The sequence below is a fragment of the Diachasma alloeum genome, unplaced genomic scaffold (assembly GCF_001412515.2).
Source record: "Diachasma alloeum isolate Michigan unplaced genomic scaffold, Dall2.0 Dall_scaffold_00369, whole genome shotgun sequence".
NCBI classification, from domain to species: Eukaryota; Metazoa; Arthropoda; class Insecta; order Hymenoptera; family Braconidae; genus Diachasma; species Diachasma alloeum.
Window position 1 is genome coordinate 244,715 of NW_021680508.1, and position 17,459 is coordinate 262,173.

Genomic DNA, 17,459 nt, shown 5'->3' on the forward strand with positions numbered 1-17,459 from the left:
TTTAGCAGATCCAGTGTATCATGAGCCTGGAAAAATCGATTTACTCATCGGAGCTGGCATTTATTGGAAAATTTTAATTGGCACTACACGTAACCGTATCGAAGGCCAACCAGCCTTGCAAAATACACAGTTTCGGTGGATCCTAGGAAGAGAGATGACAGAACCAGAATCCAGTCCCTCATCCACCTGCCTCAAGGTTACAAATGTCGAATTACATCAGCAACTCGAACGTTTCTGGAAACAAGAAACAATTCCAGAGATTCTCCATTACACAGAAGAAGAGAAGGCATGTGAGGAGCTCTTCTCAAGAACAGTACAACGAAATTCTACAGGGAGGTTTATCGTTCGCCTGCCCACGAGAGCAGAAGTCGTTCTTGGACACTCCAGACAGCAGGCTCAAAACAGATTGGAGTCTGTGGAAGGTAAGTTTAAGAAAAATCCTGAATAACGTTCTGCCTATCATGAATTCATGGAGGATTACCTTGATCGTGATCACATGACACTGGCTGAGAACTCTAACTCACTTGCATTAGAACAAAAATATTTTATTCCACACCATGCTGTTATACGGCCGGAAAGTTTGACAACAAAACTCCGAGTGGTCTTTGACGCTTCAGCGAAGACTTCAAGTGGCACATCACTCAACGATAAACTCTTGGTAGGACCTAACTTGCAGAGAGATATTTTTCAAATTACTTTGAGGTTCAGAGCACATCAATTCGTCATTACCGCAGATATTTCCAAAATGTTTCGTCAAATACTGGTCCATCCAGATGACAGACACCTGCAACTCATCCTGTGGAGAAAGGATTCTGATCATGAAGCCCAGGTGTATCAGTTAAATACTGTGACCTATGGAACAGCATGCGCACTTTATCATGCCATGCGATGCTTGCGTGAACTGGCACCATTGTATAAAGCAGAATTTCCCTTGGCATCCAGAGTTCGTGAAGAGGACTTTTATATGGATGACCTGTTGACTGGTACAAGTACCCCTGAGGTCGCCATTCAGCTACAACAGCAGTTATCCAAGCTCTTGATGCTTGGCCAGTTTCCACTTTGAAAGTGGAGGTCCAATGATCCACAGATCCTACGAGGTCTCCAAGAGCATAATAAAACTGAAGAGTTATTTACTATCGACAAGGAGGAAGCACTCAAGACATTGGGACTCTTCTGGAACGCACCTGAGGATATTTTACAATATCATGTTCAGCTCTCACAAGACTGTTAATACCAAACGTCAGGTATTGTCTAGAATATCTCATATTTTTTATCCATTGGGACTAGTAGGCCCAGTACTCGTCAGTGGAAAAATACTGATGCAGAAATTATGGTCAGATAAGATCGATTGGGATGAGTCACTCCCTGAGAAGATCCAAACACTGTGGGACGACTATTACATGTCCCTACCAGCAATCAATGACATTCAGATTCCACGAAATGTAAATTTGCACAACCGGGAAGAGAAATTTGATCTTCATCGATTTGGTGATGCCTCTGAGCGAGCATTTGGAGCTTGCTTGTATGCAGTGAGTACGGATCATCAAGGCAATCTATAATCACACCTGTTATGTGCTAAGTCAAAGGCAGCACCATTGAAGGTCATTTTAGTACCAAGACTAGAGTTGGAAGCTGCTCTACTGCTCTTAATTTTACCAAACAATGAAGACTACGTTTCATGACAAAATTGGTCAAGTTACTCTTTGGAGTGATAGCACTATCGTGCGATGACCCGTCTTTTTTTCCCCGACATTTGTTCCTCCCCAAATTATCCTCGCGTCAATTTTTCCCATCCCAATTTTTCCTCGTCACTTTGTCCCTACCACTTTTCCCAATTTTCCGATTCAGTTTGCATATTTGACGTACATTTGCTCAACACAGCTATCGATAGTAATAATTAGTGGGAATAATCCTTGTTTGGTAAGAATCGACCGAATTACGACAACACGGTCGTTTATTGATTTTCGAGTGCGTATTGATTTTTCTAATGAGAGGGGATAATCTTCGGCTTTTGGGGCTGAGCGATTACCAGTAGCATTCAATTATGTCAGTTTCAATAAGTTATTCGCGGGGCTAATCGCCACAATGCCTTTGGAGTTTATTCGTTCGTCGAAAGGGAAGAAAAATTCAGCTCGGAGCAGGACGTGAGGCCCCCCCTAGGAAGAAAAAGTACAGAGATTTTGATGTTCGAGTGAAGCGAATTGTATCGGAGTTCACCGAGAACGATTACATTGGCTATCTCACTCGTTTGAGCCACATTGTCTCATTGTGATTTGTCATTTATTTTTCTAATCATTGTATTGTAAAATTCAACTTACATTAAAATGGATATGACTTGTATAAAACTTTTTCCCTTCATTTTACTGCTCCAAGGGATTATTGTTCGCTTTTACATTGATGGAAAGACAAGTGACAGTATGTTTTTGGAAAAAAAAATTGGGGAATGTATGTCGGGGAAGAAAGGGATATGGAAGAAATGGCAGGAGGAAAAAATGACAGGGAAAAAGTGTCGGGGAAAAAATGTCGGGGAAAAAGTGGTGAGGAAAAAAAGTGGAATCCTATCGTGCTAGGATGGGTTAAAACTGAACCCAGCATTCTGAAGACATTTGTGGCGAATAGAGTAGCCAAAATTCAGGAACAGACTGAGCACATTAATTGGTTGCATGTGCCCACTGATGAGAATCCAGCAGATTTAATATCTAGAGATGTCTCCCCCAAGGCTTGAAGAAGTCTAAACTTTGGTGGAATGGTCCTCATTGGCTCCAAGATGAGAACAAGAGGCCTACAGAGATGAAAAACCCAGCAACAGATTTGCCTGAAGTGAAAATTACTGAGGTCACTTTGACATCGATGTTACCGACAAAAATACTCCAAAGGTGTTCATCAGAATCTTTCAGCGAAACGAGCAGAATTGTTGCGTACTGCTTTCGCTTCCTATCTGCGTTTACCGAGCAGAAGGAACCCAGTCCACTGAATGTTGAAGAGCTGAATAAAGCTGAAAAAACAATCATCAAGTGGGTACAGCACCAGGAATTTCCAATCGAGTTGCACTGTCTAAAGGAAGAGCGTGAAATTCCTCGTAAAAGTGTATTACTTTCGTTGAGCCCCTTCCTGGACTGTGAAGATTTGATCCGAGTAGGAGGGAGATTGAAATATGCCAGTGTCAGAGAATCAGAACCATCCGATGGTACTACCAGCTAAAAATCACATCACCAACATCATCATGCGTGATGAGCATGTACGTCTGCACCACTGTCTCCCAGAGCAACTGCTGCATGCCGTTCGACAGCGATTTTGGCCCCTCAGTGGGGGTAGAGAAGCACAGAAGGTCGTGAAACACTGCCTCAAGTGTTTTCGGTTCAATCCGAGGATCCCTGGCATCATGATGGGAGAACTACCCAAGGAAAGGGTAAGAGGAGATCAACGTCCCTTCACTGTTAGTGGTGTTGATTATGCTGGCCCTATACAGGTGAGAGAAAGTCGACGCAGAGGTCGCATTCATATCTCCAAGGGTTACGTCGCTGTATTCGTTTGTTTCGCCACAAAGGCTGTCCACCTCGAATTGGTGAGTGACCTCACAACTGAAGCCTACCTCGCCGCTTTGAATCGATTTACAGCGCGCCGTGGAGTGTGCTCGCAGTTGTACTCGGACAATGGGACCAACTTCGTTGGAACATCTCGAGCGTTAAGTGAAATTTTTGAATTTCTCACCACCAATGAGACAGAGCTTGTTGAACGTCTTGCTAAGCAACGCATCAGCTGGAGTTTTATTCCTCCTCGCTCGCCACATTTTGGTGGTTTGTGGGAAGCGGCGGTGAAAATCATGCAGAGACATCTCAACACCGTCACTCAAGGTCGAGTTATGACGTATGAGGAATATTCCACTCTGTTGACCGAAATAGAGGCGATCCTCAACTCTCGTCCGCTAACTCCATTGACTAACCACCCTGATGATCTTCAGGTTCTCACTCCAGCACATTTTTTGATTGGTGAGTCATTATTACAACCTGTGAGTCGAAATGCCAGAGAATCGCCTGCTTGAAATGCCAGAGAATCGCCTGTCACGTTGGCAGTTGTGTCAGAAATTACGACAACAAGTGTGGGCTCGTTGGCAAAGGGAATACCTCCAGGAACTGCAGAAGAGGGTGAAATGGACTGATTCAAGTGAATCTATTGAGCTAAATACTCTGGTTTTGCTCATTGAAGACAACGTGTCACCTCTTCACTGGCCTTTGGGTCGTGTTATTGAGCTCCACCCTGGAGCTGATGGTCTAGTCAGGGTCGTAACTGTCAAGACCTCAACTGGGAACTTCAAACGTGCTGTGAAGAAGATCTGCCCCCTACCAATGGACGTGGGCGAAGATTAAGTGTTTATGAACATTTAGTCACTACATTAGTCACTATTCGAGTCATGTGAAGCTAGATTACTATTTGCTGAAGTATGACGTTTTGTTTAAACACTTTACATTTACATTATTGCTACAAACCTGTATTTTCATTATATCCATTGAAAGATGACCTTTCAAGGGGCCCGGGATGTAGACGAGGCCACGAGAGGCGCTTTAGTACCTTTTCAAGATGGCTACAAGCCAGTCACGAAAGATTTTTCAATCCCATTAAAATAAATAAAAATAACGTTTAATCAAGTAATTGTGTCATAATTACATACCCCCCACATCACAGTGAATATCTCACTCTTTAATTTTTTTTATACTTTCTTTGCCATCAATAAATTGATGGTGGGCTTCCGAATGGTTTTTAGCGTAATAAAATTTGATTTCAACTTGATATTTCGATTTTTGCGTCTGCTAGAGACCGAACAACGATTTCGAGGTAAAACAAAATTGACTAATGACCGTACTTTTGATAATAAAAATAGTAGAAAATTTATACTTCTTAAAAAAAATAGACCATACCGAACTCTACCTCTGTAATAGCTATGACATTTCATCACACACAAAATACCATAAATTGTGGTTATGACTTTTTAAGTCATATTGAGGCGAAAATCATTGATAAAGTGACGACGTGTAATGTTTTTGAAAAAAAGATTTTTGAATAAATTGATCTATGCCCGGATGTACTGAATCGATTGACCCAAAATTTTATACATAACTGTGGACTCATAATACAAATTAGTACTTAGAATCTCAGATGTCTAGACCAAGCTTGACGCGTATTATGGACACCACATTAACTTTAAAATGAAAAAATTAGAAAAACGCTGATATCTCGAAAACTTTGTACGGGTGGGTATACATATTTTGATTGATCTTGATAGAAGATATCTATCAAATCAATCAAGTGACAAATATTTTGAAAAAAAAAGTGAATCGGCCCAGTAGTTTAGGAGATATTAAGCATAACAGTTTTTCACAAAAAGTTGAATATCTTCTAAACTACTTATCCGATTCAGCTAGCGAACAACACAGTCCTGTGGTATTATAAGAGCTACAATCCTACTCAATTTCAACTTCCTATCTTGAATTTTCAGCGAGTTATCGTTTCCACAACGATTTCCTAGTAAAAATGAAAAATGCCAATTATTACTAAACTGACCCTAGTTTTGTAGCAATATTTTGATTTGATTCGGTAGATATTATCGTAAGGAATACTTTCCCGTCAAAAAACTCCAATTCGGTCACGTAGTTTATGAGATATTGAGGAAAACAGATTTTTGAGAAATTGCTATATCTCGGAAACTACTGGGCCGATGAAGCTGAACTTGCGTCCACAAATACTCCAAAGTAATATCAATTATTTGACAAAATTTCAGATCTTTAGCTCAGACTGTAGTCCTTTTTTCGGGGGGATTTATAAAAAATTTCCGAAAAATCGGCATACACATTCCGACATACATAATACATACATTTTCTAAAAACATCATATTTTCACGTTTCATGACATTCTACATCAGTTCCAAGCAAAATTACGAGATTGTAAAAATCATCGATTACAAGGCTTCCATTCAGAAGCAAAATGATATTATATTTTTTCCGTGTGCTGGGTTCTCCTCGTACTGAAATAGTATATCGTTATTAGGTCTAAAAAACTTTTCCGGCGAATATGAGTGTGCAAGCCGAGCCGAAGGCGAGGGGCTATCATATAAGTTTTAAGTGTCATATGAGTTTTTTTCGGCCGTGTGACGAACGATATTTTTTGTCATAACGGCTGTGGCAGAGATCCACGGAGGCATAACTGTTAAAAATTTTCTGTGCCAAATTCCGGCAATTTTTATCGTGTCCAAGTTCCACTGAAATTCCAGGAAATCTTGCCATTGAAAAATCAAATATTCCATTGGTTTTCTGTTGAAATGATCTGGAAATCACTAAAACATTTGATTTTTCAGTTCAATTATTGTGTGAAAATTCAGACAAACCAGGAAAATTCAGGGCAAAATTGAAAATTCATGTCATTTTGTTTCTGAATATTAATGTTTACTGAAAATTCAATCCAGTTGTGAAATTCTACTAAAAACTTGAAATTTCACAACAATTTTTTCCCTGAATTCGATTCAATGTCATTCTCATGAGACTTACTATAATATGTTCCGTGAAATTTCAAAAAATTTCCAACAGTGTACTTGTGTCGAAATATAGTATTTTTGCATTGTTCTGAAAACGTAATGAACATTTATGAGACTCGACGATTGTATTCTTGGACTGAATGAACCTTAGACTTTTCTCGGACGATAAATAATAATTCCGCAGATATGCTTCTTTATCCAGCAACCAAGTTTAATTCCGTAGGTGGAATCATTACCATAAAGGATGGAGGAAAGAACGAAAAATGCATGCAAAGGGTAGGCGTGGGAGTCATGAATCTCCAAGCAGTTGTGCCACGCCCTCATTTTCGTCTAGGCAATCTTTATCAAGAAAAAAGCCTCCAGGGCCAACTGCAAAAGGTCTTAGTGCACTATAAATTATTTTCAAGTTTTCCAAAATTGAATAAAAAAAAATCAAAATATAGTTTCACTGAAATTTCGAGCAATTTCAGCATTGAACATTGATAATTTCTGGGAAACGTCAATGGATACTGTGAATTTCAAATCAATCATTACATGAAAATTAATAGTAACTAGAGAAATTTAGGTGAATATATTCTGGAATTTTCAATTTATTTATGGAAGGGTTGTTAAAGCGCACGACAAGAGAAGGAATTAATTATTAAAAAATAAAAAAACTGTTACAGAAATTCATTAAAACGAACTAGAGGTATTTTTCAACTATTAAAATTTGATATTATTAAATTGTGAAATAATCATCAACTATTCATCAATTTTTTCATTAAAAAAATGCTGAGTAATTCCAAATAATTACTTCAAACATTCAGCTTGAAGCGTGTATAGTAACAATAAATAATAAATTAATTAATTTCGCAATTCATTAATCAATTAATTAGTTCAGCAATTCCACAGAGACGTATATCCACCCATGTAATAAAATTCTCTCAATTATTTTGCACGAAGATCAACTGGGTGTGTAAGTGGACTGTGGAAGGCGAATTAAAGCTCTATTATTCAGCCTCGTCTGTTCAATTAACGCCCATCGCACCATTTCCTGAAGTTTTTAAACCCCTTACTATTAATATCACATTGCACTGTTTTATTCAACACAAGTACAGGAATATTTTGCATTGGAAACAGAGGTTGAAGCTGTAATTCCCTGGGTATTATGAGGAATTTTGCGATGGTTCAGTTACGGGTCGTCGTTATACGAATTGTTGATATCGAGTTTCCATTCATAATTTTATTGTTAGAGGCGGGGAACGAGTGGAAAGTTAATTAGATCTGACTACATAATTTCAAATATTCAACAAATCGGAGATTTTATCGTCCATAAGAGATTTTAGAAGGATATGTCTGAAGATTTTTTTTTCGAAAATCTAATTCTCTGCAAAAATTTTCTATGATATTTTCTTGTAAATTTTCTCATTATTTGCAAACTCATTGCAAAATTACGAAAAATGTCAATGTATCAGTTAAATTATTTACTTTTTTCACGAAAAAAAATTTAATTATATTAAAGAAAGGATTTATTTACTTCAAATGAATGATTTTCTTAATCCAATAAGGTATGCATTTCAAATAAATAGCTTTCTTATTGTAAGAAAAATTGCAGGCGGCTGTAACTTCGATACAGCTGTAATTGTACGTGGATATGAGCATGGTCTTTCCTTCTTTCTCAAATTCTCTAGAAATCCCTTGCATTCCCTCGAATTTTCTAGAAACTCCCTGAATTTCGTCGAAATTTCTAGAAACTCCTTGAATTTTTTCGAAATTTCAAGAAATTTCTCGAATTACCTCGAAATGTTTAGAATTTTCTAGACTTCCGATCGATGGCGCTGCACATAAAGACCGTTTCCCAAACTGGCCTCCCATATTAAAACCATAGACATATCCACATCAATATCTACACTGACTTTATCACAGTACCAGATATTTACACTCTTTACTTTATATGATGTTAACTCGTTGATTGCCAATTTTCGACTGACGGCGGAGCGTGTCGATCCGCCTTTTATAGAGAATTTTGAATCTAGAAATTTCTACACTGAAAATTTCTATCACTAACAACCGGTCGGTATCTTACCGATCGATCGACGGTTGGTAATGTATCGATAGTCAGCATCGCCGATAGATGGCGCGGCTGCATAAGCATGTTTTCACTGAATGACCCCCCAAAACAAAACCATAGACGTATCCATGCCAAAAACACATTTTCATGTATTTTGTGAAGGAATTTTGGAAGTGTGTTTCAACAATATTCGTGGACTATGTGGAACGAAGTTCACAAACATTGAAAATTCATCATTGTTGTTCTTGGACAAAAGATCTGGGAAAATCTTTGAAAAATTTCCAGTGATGCAGCATACTTAGATACTTCTCTGAAATTTTCAATTTTTAAAAATTATTTTCACTTTTTACAGGAAACACCTCAATATGAGTTGACTCAAACATGTTTAAATTCAATAGCCGTCACCCAGCCACAATTTCGAAATTAGTTAATTAGGACCCGTCATGGTAAACTGAAACCTGGATTTCAAGATTTTCTCCTACCTCTTTCGAACTAGTGATGCGGTGGGATGCGAGAGAAACGCGACGAATCGAGACAAACGAGACGAGAGACATGACGAGACGAGACGAGACGAGAAAAGCCAGTCAAGAACGAGAGAAACAAGAGGTGAGACGAGAGTCAAGAAAGCCTCTCTGTCCCTCTGTGTATTTTTTTCCGTGCAAATTGGATTATAGAGACGAGATAAGGCGAGACGAGACGAGATGAAACGAAAAGAGACGAGAGAATCTCTCAATTCCCGACGAGACGAGGGAATGGTTTCCTGACAACGAGACGAGACGAGATGGAGTTTCTCATCTCGTCTCGCGGCATCACTGACTCGAATAGTTCGGAGATTATCGCTTACTTAGAAATATATATCCAGTTCTGCCGAAAATAAAACTAATTTGTGATGCTCAATTCTTGTCCTCAACTCGATACTACCCTAACAAGATTTGTCTCCATGCATGAATGGTGGTCACAAAATTATGGAATTTACGGAATACCAAGAGTTGTACCGGAAAACGTTGTTACCGCGAATGAATATTCAGGTGAAAGGTAAGAGGACAGATAGGGAACGACTCATATTATTCAGGAGTCGTACGGACATCGGACCGTGGGTGGGTTTGTTTAGACCCGATGGGCGTGCTCGCGGGTGGATGGGGAACAATAAAGGCGAACAACCGGGGACCACTGTCTGGTCGGTGTAATTGTATTATCGGCGTAGACTGGTGGGGTCATTACATGGAAAATAGAGGGTAAATGTTGGTTTACAATTTTAGCCCCGTTTTATAAGGATCATTCGATGCTTATCTTTGACATGAAAATCCTTAAAAAACAAAAACAAATGGTTTCGTAAAAAAAACTGCGCCAAAGAAACGTTTTGTTTGATTCCTACTGAACAGTTGAAATTTTTGAAAAATACAAAGAAATAAAGAAAATTCAAGTCAGTAATGTCAAATAAATGGTCACAATCAGATGTTTATGAGAAAAATGTATCTAAATTGACTAAGGATTGGGGAATAATTCTCTATGAAATGGAAAAGCAATTTTTCGTATAATTTTTCTGTAACGGAGAATTATTTTTACTGAACCCGTTTGGTAAAAATTCACTTCCGTCCGTCCCAGCGATCGGTCGACAATCATTACATTTGTAATATTTTGTAATATTATTTGAATTCGCGCCTTTCTACTACTATGATTTTTGACGTGGATACGTCTATAGTTTCATTTGAGGGTCATTCGGTAAAAAAATGCTTATGCAGCCACGCCATCTATCGGCAGTGCTAACTGTCGATACATTACCAACCGCCGACCGATCGGTAAGATATCGACAGGTTGTTAGTCAGAAATTTCCAGTGCAGAAATTTCTAGAGTTTAAATTCCCTATAAAAATTCCCTATAAAAACCCAAACAAATCGAGCTGTCACTCGACCGCCCTCTAGCTGTTGAGTCTAGCAATCCTATAGAAATCTTGAGCGGCATTACCCACAAACTCTGGGCGGAATTACGCACAAATGCAGAGGCTGATAAAATAGCCAATAATAACTGATGAAGATATTTTTCTGCTATCGAAAAGGTCGCAATGGATGTGGAAATATATAACGAACATATATTTCACACTCCATTCAATGATGGACCAGCTGGAAATATAAAAAATCTTAAATTCTGGGGTCAAAATATTTTGAGAATTCGGTAGGAAATGATTAGGATTTTTTTTAACGCTGTTTTCACGGGAGAAATTGAAATTTTTTGTCAAAATTACTTTTTTTTATATTGTATGATCAAGACTTTAAATGGTTAGATCGCATCATTCTACGCGGCCGGGACTTGAACTCGGAACGTTTCGTATGTGAGGACATCAAAATTACTTATTGTTATCAAATAATTGCATAATAAGAAGAGAAAAAAAAATTTTCTCAGCTGACAAATACGGATCGGCGATATTACTCACTGAACAGTACAGGCACCAGCTCCCCGAGTGAAATTTGTCACGATTTTCGAGGTAATTTCTATCCAACTTTTCTCTACGTGTAGACTCATTATAACTTCTTTTATCCATCGTTAGTATGATTGTTTGGGTGAAAAATTCTTATTTCTCTCATTATACACTGAAATGGCGGAAAAATCAGGTGCACATCAGGTAGAAATCTCATGAATACCTCTGAATTGAACATTTACCCGAAAATTATAGAAAGGCAAGATGCCATCCCAAAGTGTCTCATGTGTATCAACCCTGAGAGTTAATGTGCAGGTGCAACCACAATGCGGTTCCCTCATCCCATCAACCTAGTCCCATTCCGCTCTCACCACGTGGTATTTCCATATCTGACAGTTCGTAATCACGTCTCGATATGAATCCCATCTCCAGCTAGGGTTTTGCTCTCGTGTCAGGCATTTTCGTCGCTTGCACTCAGACCGCCCCTTCCTAATTCACTCCATTCATAAATAATCCATTCATGGATGCTATGATGTTAAACCGCTGGTATATCTGCATCCATCAAAATCGCTGGGACAATTTTACAATAGGACAAATAGAAAAAAATTCAATTCAATTCAATTTAGAAAGATAAATGAATGAATAAAATGATGAATTAAAATTAATGAATGATAGACAATATGTGGAGAGCAATTAATTTCATTTTAATTCCATTAAGCATGTTTAACCTATCAAGGTCAGTTGAAAAGAAAAATAATTTTGACTAAATAAATCATTCGTGTTACAAATTATTTTTCTCATCAAATTAGAAATGTTATGGCGTACTTTTCCGGTCTCTAAAACAATAATTAAAGAAAACGTTCATAAATAATGGAGGACTTGTGACTGCAGTGGTAACAGTCAAATTTTGATCGGGCAACATCGTACGCTTCAGTTAGTAGTGGAGTTGTAACAGTGAGATGAATGTTTGTGTGTGTTATACGTGTCCATATGCTTGCAACACTGAATTATCCTCACCGACTTTACCGACCTCGATTAGCTGTTGTGTGATGCTGTCGCGTTGTTCGACTCGTAACAAAAAAACGAAATTTGACTCGGTCACATTTTTTTTAGAGCAATTCGAAAATCAATCGAAGATATCACGCCTATATGGCCCAGTCCCCTACTTGTTCCCGCCGGCGATAGATTCTCCATAGTCTAAAGTAAATAGGTTTGTCGTTTATTTTCAATATCTTGAGTGTCTACCCCACGCAACATCTCAATGAAAGTTCACACGGTCACGTTTCTTCCCTAAGCGTAATGCTACAAGCAGTGATTTTCTGACATTAATTTCTCACTAGGTCGCCCCGATGGGAGGATTAAGATTATTATTAACGTGTGGCTGAAATATGAACCTGGCATATGAGACAATATCAAAATTATGGTGAACAATGTGGGTTTTGACCAAACATGAGAGAGTTATGATTTTTTGAAAATTTCGAGTTTTCGGCAATGATTGTTTTTCAAATTGGCCCCAAAATATCAGAGACGTTTCAAGTTATCAAATCGCCTTTCGGCATACTCAAAGAACATGAAAGACCGTTCAAAATGAGCCGTCATACCTAGCATTATCTTTGGTTTGACGAGGTTTATACACGAACACGTATTTTTTTAATCGTGAGTTACCCAAAAAGCTCTTTCTTTTTAATCTGAAATTTTTACCAAAAATTTCCAATAAAATGACAAGAGTTTTGGCGCCCATTAGAGTTTGAGAAAACGACCGAAAATCGCAATTATTCATGCCATTATCCCTTAAATAAGTGAATATTTAATTAATTTTTTACCCCACCTATGTGGAAAGTTCACTGCAATCCCCGATAGAACGTGAGGAAAGTCGTGAGTTATTCCCTGGGAAGAAAGTAAAAATGTGGTTTGCCCATGGGTTCATATCTCAAAACACCTTTCAAGATTGTTCCAATCATTTTCAAGTGAGACTGATAACCGTGTTCGAGGTTAAGTTATATTATTAAAACCAAAGTATAACTAATGTATTATTATATAAAACCAAAACTGATAACAATGGACTCATCAAGTCATCGAGAAGATCGAGAAACTACCAGCTATAAACACTGAAGGGACAAATATCTTTGAGGACACAAGAGGATCAATCAAAGTGAATTACAATACTTCACCACCCAGAGTATCTCCAGAGTCAAACGTCGAAAATGACAAATCTGAATTTTTCATATAAAATTGTTCATCATAACCTAAAAATAAATTGTTCTCAGAATTAAATGTATCAAATCCACGACAAAGTGAAGTAGCTGGTAGGAAGCCTCTTCAATTACTACCTAGAACATTCCACCAAGGAAATCGAGATCATAAAGACCTCAAACAATCTCATGGGCAAGTGAACTCGTCGACAATTATTTCTCACAACGAACACTTACCAGTATCGATGGAATCATTGATGAAGGATGGTTCTATCGTCAAACTCAAAAAGTGCAAAATACAAAATTTAACTATTAATAATTACATGCATAAAGAAAATGTAAAACCCCGAGATGATATTAAATAAGTGAGGAAGCCAGTGAGTGTAAGCCAGTGAGTTTGTGCAATAGAAATTTGGTTCCTACTATTGAAGATTTTTGTTATTTTATGTTCTTAACAATTTGGTTCCTACAACTTCGTTCAAAAGTAACCTCTTTTCTTTATTACAAAAGTAACCTCAAATATTCAATTTGTCATCATTAATTATAGTAGATTATGTCATCAGGCGATAAATGTATTATCTGGCGAACGTGGCTTTATAATCCGAGCCGAAGGCGAGGATTATGATCATCTTCGTCAGATAATACTTTTATCGCCGTGTGACATACAATATTTTATGTCATTGGGCCCGAAAACCGCAATCTAACCGAGCGAAGCGAGGTTAGAATCACGGTTTATCGGGCCTAATGACATAAACATATATTATCAACGAACTTTCCGCCTGGTGGGGTAAAAAATTGTATGAGCACCACGGAAAGTAAGTAGACCCTACCGGCACGCGCATTTACAATACATACGCGCGCCGGAATGGTCTACTTTTCTCCCTTGGTGCGCAATATACTATTATCAAATGCTGATTTGATGTGGATCTGCTCAAATACTTCATTTATCATTTTTCATTCATTATTCCTCAAAAGGTATCAGAAATACGCTCCTAAAAAAATAAATTCTCCTAAAAAAATGATTCCTTAACAAAAGTAATTTTTTTTTCACTGTATTCATACGGCCATTAATTTTGAGAAATAGAAACATCCAGTTCATTAAACCTCGCTCGTAGCTGCCAGTTATTGTCAAATAATTAATTAAAAAATTTTATGAACAATTCGGTGGTTTATACTTCAATCTCCACTGGAGTTTATTATCAGGGTGGAATAAAAATTCGAGTAGTCGAGATAGAATTCTCGAGAGCTCTCATTTGTGCTCAGAGAACGACTGTTCCATTTCCGGCTGCAATTCATGTGCCATAGAAAAGCCGGTTTAATTACTCGGTGCAATCTCATCCCTCTCAGTGCACTTTCCCAATGGATAGGTGTTTTATACTGTGTCCAGGTGAGACACTTCATTCTGTTGAAATTTCACTCTTGAGATCCATATTTTAGATTCATACAAAATAAAACCGAAAAGAGCGTTCTCTTCATGTAAAATATTTGGGATGAGGCAATGTTAATTTTTGAGGAATTTGTTGGATGAGGGGTTAAGGAATAATTTAATTAGTGATCATTCCTGTAGTTCAGTAATGAGGAAAATGGAATGGCTTAAAAATTTCGGAAACTAGTGGATCTCGAGGAAAATATTGGAAAAGCTTGTTCGTATATAATTTCGTACGTAATTTGTTTTTTAGGGAAAATGTTTGCTGATATTTCACAATAAATCCTCTATGTAGAAAAAAACATAATTTTCCGACAAATGCCACTGTATTCCAGGGACATGTCACAGACGATTAAAAATCCATCACTAATTATTGGTGATACTAAAAACTTCCTAATAATTAGAGATGGGTCTCTGAAAATTAGACATTTCCCTGGAAATAAGTGGCCATGTGTCTGAAAGTTACACAGAGGAAAAAAGTTTAAGAAAAATTACTGAACTAGTCAAGTAATCGTGGAGCGAATTCGATATTCAATAATTTTTCACTCTACATCGAGAAAAAAGTGCGAGACAAATAGTGAATTTTTCTCCTTTGGCCCGAAAGGTTAGGAGAAATTTTTGCATCCATAGATGTGTTTTTTTTACCGAACGAATCGTAAAAAATCCTTCACAAACAGGTATGTTTTTGTTGAATTTCATTTCGCTGGGCGATTACAAATTGGGGATAAATTCTTAAAAATTATATTCATTATGCAATTTAATGTCAATAGAAAAGTATAGAATAAAAGAAACAAGCAGGAGACAGCGAGCATATGACAGCCCGCCATGTAACAATACATTGATGGCGGGCTTTCGAATGGTCTGAAATATTACAAAAGTTTATAGCTTTACAACACTAACTAGCAGCAACAATTTTAGATGGTTACTGCCACCTGCATGGGTGCTATAAAAATTCCAATGCTTCGAATACTTCGTACAAGCGGGTATACATATTTTCTGTCTAAATTTCAAGTTGATATCTACTTAGGGTTTTTTTAGAAGTTCAAAATTTTTCCCTAGACCCACCTTACTCTATTAAATGTATGAAAGTAACATGAACTCATTATGTCAGTTAATTTTCTCGCGATACAAGTTAATGTTTAAAAAAGTTGGAAGCCAAAGGCTGAGGACGTAGTTACTAAGGTATCATAATCTCTTGTTATATTTTGTTAAAAATAAATCTTGCATATATAAATTTATCAATAAATTTTTATTAAATTAAATTAAGTTGAAATCTCGATTTTTGCGCAAGCTAGTGTGACGTATTGGGAAAGACCAATACGTCGATTTAGTTAATAATTATGTGAAATGTTCACATAAATGGTGGATGAGAGGAATGAGAAATATGATTTCTCTTTCCTGCCATCCAGACAATGGTCAGCCATTCCAGGGTGTCAGTTGGACACTTTGGTAAGCAGTCCCACGGTTTTCAACAAGTCCAGTTCGGGGGTACCGAACTGTTTGACTGTTGTAGTTTGTGTCAATGACGACACAAGACTGTGTTAGTGAGAAAAACCGTGAGATTGCTTAGATCAGCAAACTGAGACTTTGATGAGTTTCGAGGACTCTGGAAGCACCAGGGTACGGCAGAGCACGATCGAGAGCGAAACAGAAAGGATCTGTCAAAGCTCAGGCCTTCAGCCAGATAAGACTACCACAAGTCAGAGTCTCAGTCGAGTAAAACACCATTAACTACGCGTTAAACCGACCCATCAATATAGATATCGTGTAATTCACCATCAAGTTAGACAATATATCATACTTTTATCTAACTGTACGCGAGTGTTTACTAAGAGGTTTAACCCCTCCACGATCCTCCATCCTTAACATCCCTCCGAGTGAGCGGACCCCCCGTGAGCTCACCGCCGAAGTAGCCGAGGCAGGAGTGAACCAGGAAAGGATTAACAATCGAGAGATTAGCAGAAGAAGTATCCTTTAAATTGAGTTTTACCAAACGGGTAAAACTCATAACGTCACACTAGAGTGTTTACAAAGTTTTTTATGAAAAAACGGGAATTTCTCGCAAACTTTGTATGAATAGAGACATGTGTTTTGATTGATTTAGATAGAAGGCATCGAAACAAATATTTTGAAAAAAAAATTGAAATTGGTGCACTAGTTTTGAAGATATTTGCAGAAAACGATTTAAAGATGAATCGAGTATTCTCAAAGACTATTAGATCGATCGGGCTAAATTTTTGCACAGAGCTAGTCCTCTTTAAACCCTATAATCTGGCAAAATTTCAGATTTCTTGGAATTACTTTAGCTACTTAATTACTTAATTTTTTAAAAATTGATCACCGAGAAGGTGGCGGTGGATGTGATCACATACAGACATGGTTGTCAAACTTCGTATTTCAAACCATTCTACATCATTCCCAATTAAAATTTGAGAATGTGAAAATCGAAGAATTGCAATGCTTCCATTCGGAAGCAATAGAGAATTCAATATTCGAAATAATTATTAAATCAGCTGGTCATTGAGATTTTCGTTAAGAATACAAATGGTCCAAATAGACCATTATCTCAATTTTTGAGAAATATGTTGGCTCTGCTCGGACAAACGTTGGGGTACCCATGAAAATCATGAAAGTGAATAAACCTGAACAGTAACCCACGCGTGTGATCCATACAGTGGTTCCGAGGCATAAGAGTGAGCAGGTTCGGTCAACATTGTTTTAATCCCATCGGTCACAGATCTAAATGTTTGTGTTGATGTAATCCTTTGTTCTATTGTGTGTATGACTTAATTTTAGATTTTTCAGCAAACTTATTTAATAGAAAAAAATAGAGAACAATGAACTCAATC

General features: G+C 37.6%; 1 protein-coding gene across 1 annotated transcript in view; it reads right to left on the reverse strand.

The window, feature by feature from the left end:
* The window catches only part of LOC107041616 (chondroitin sulfate N-acetylgalactosaminyltransferase 1), a 96,201-nt gene that overhangs the window by 70,083 nt on the left and 8,659 nt on the right, over positions 1-17,459 (reverse strand). The window lies entirely within an intron of this gene.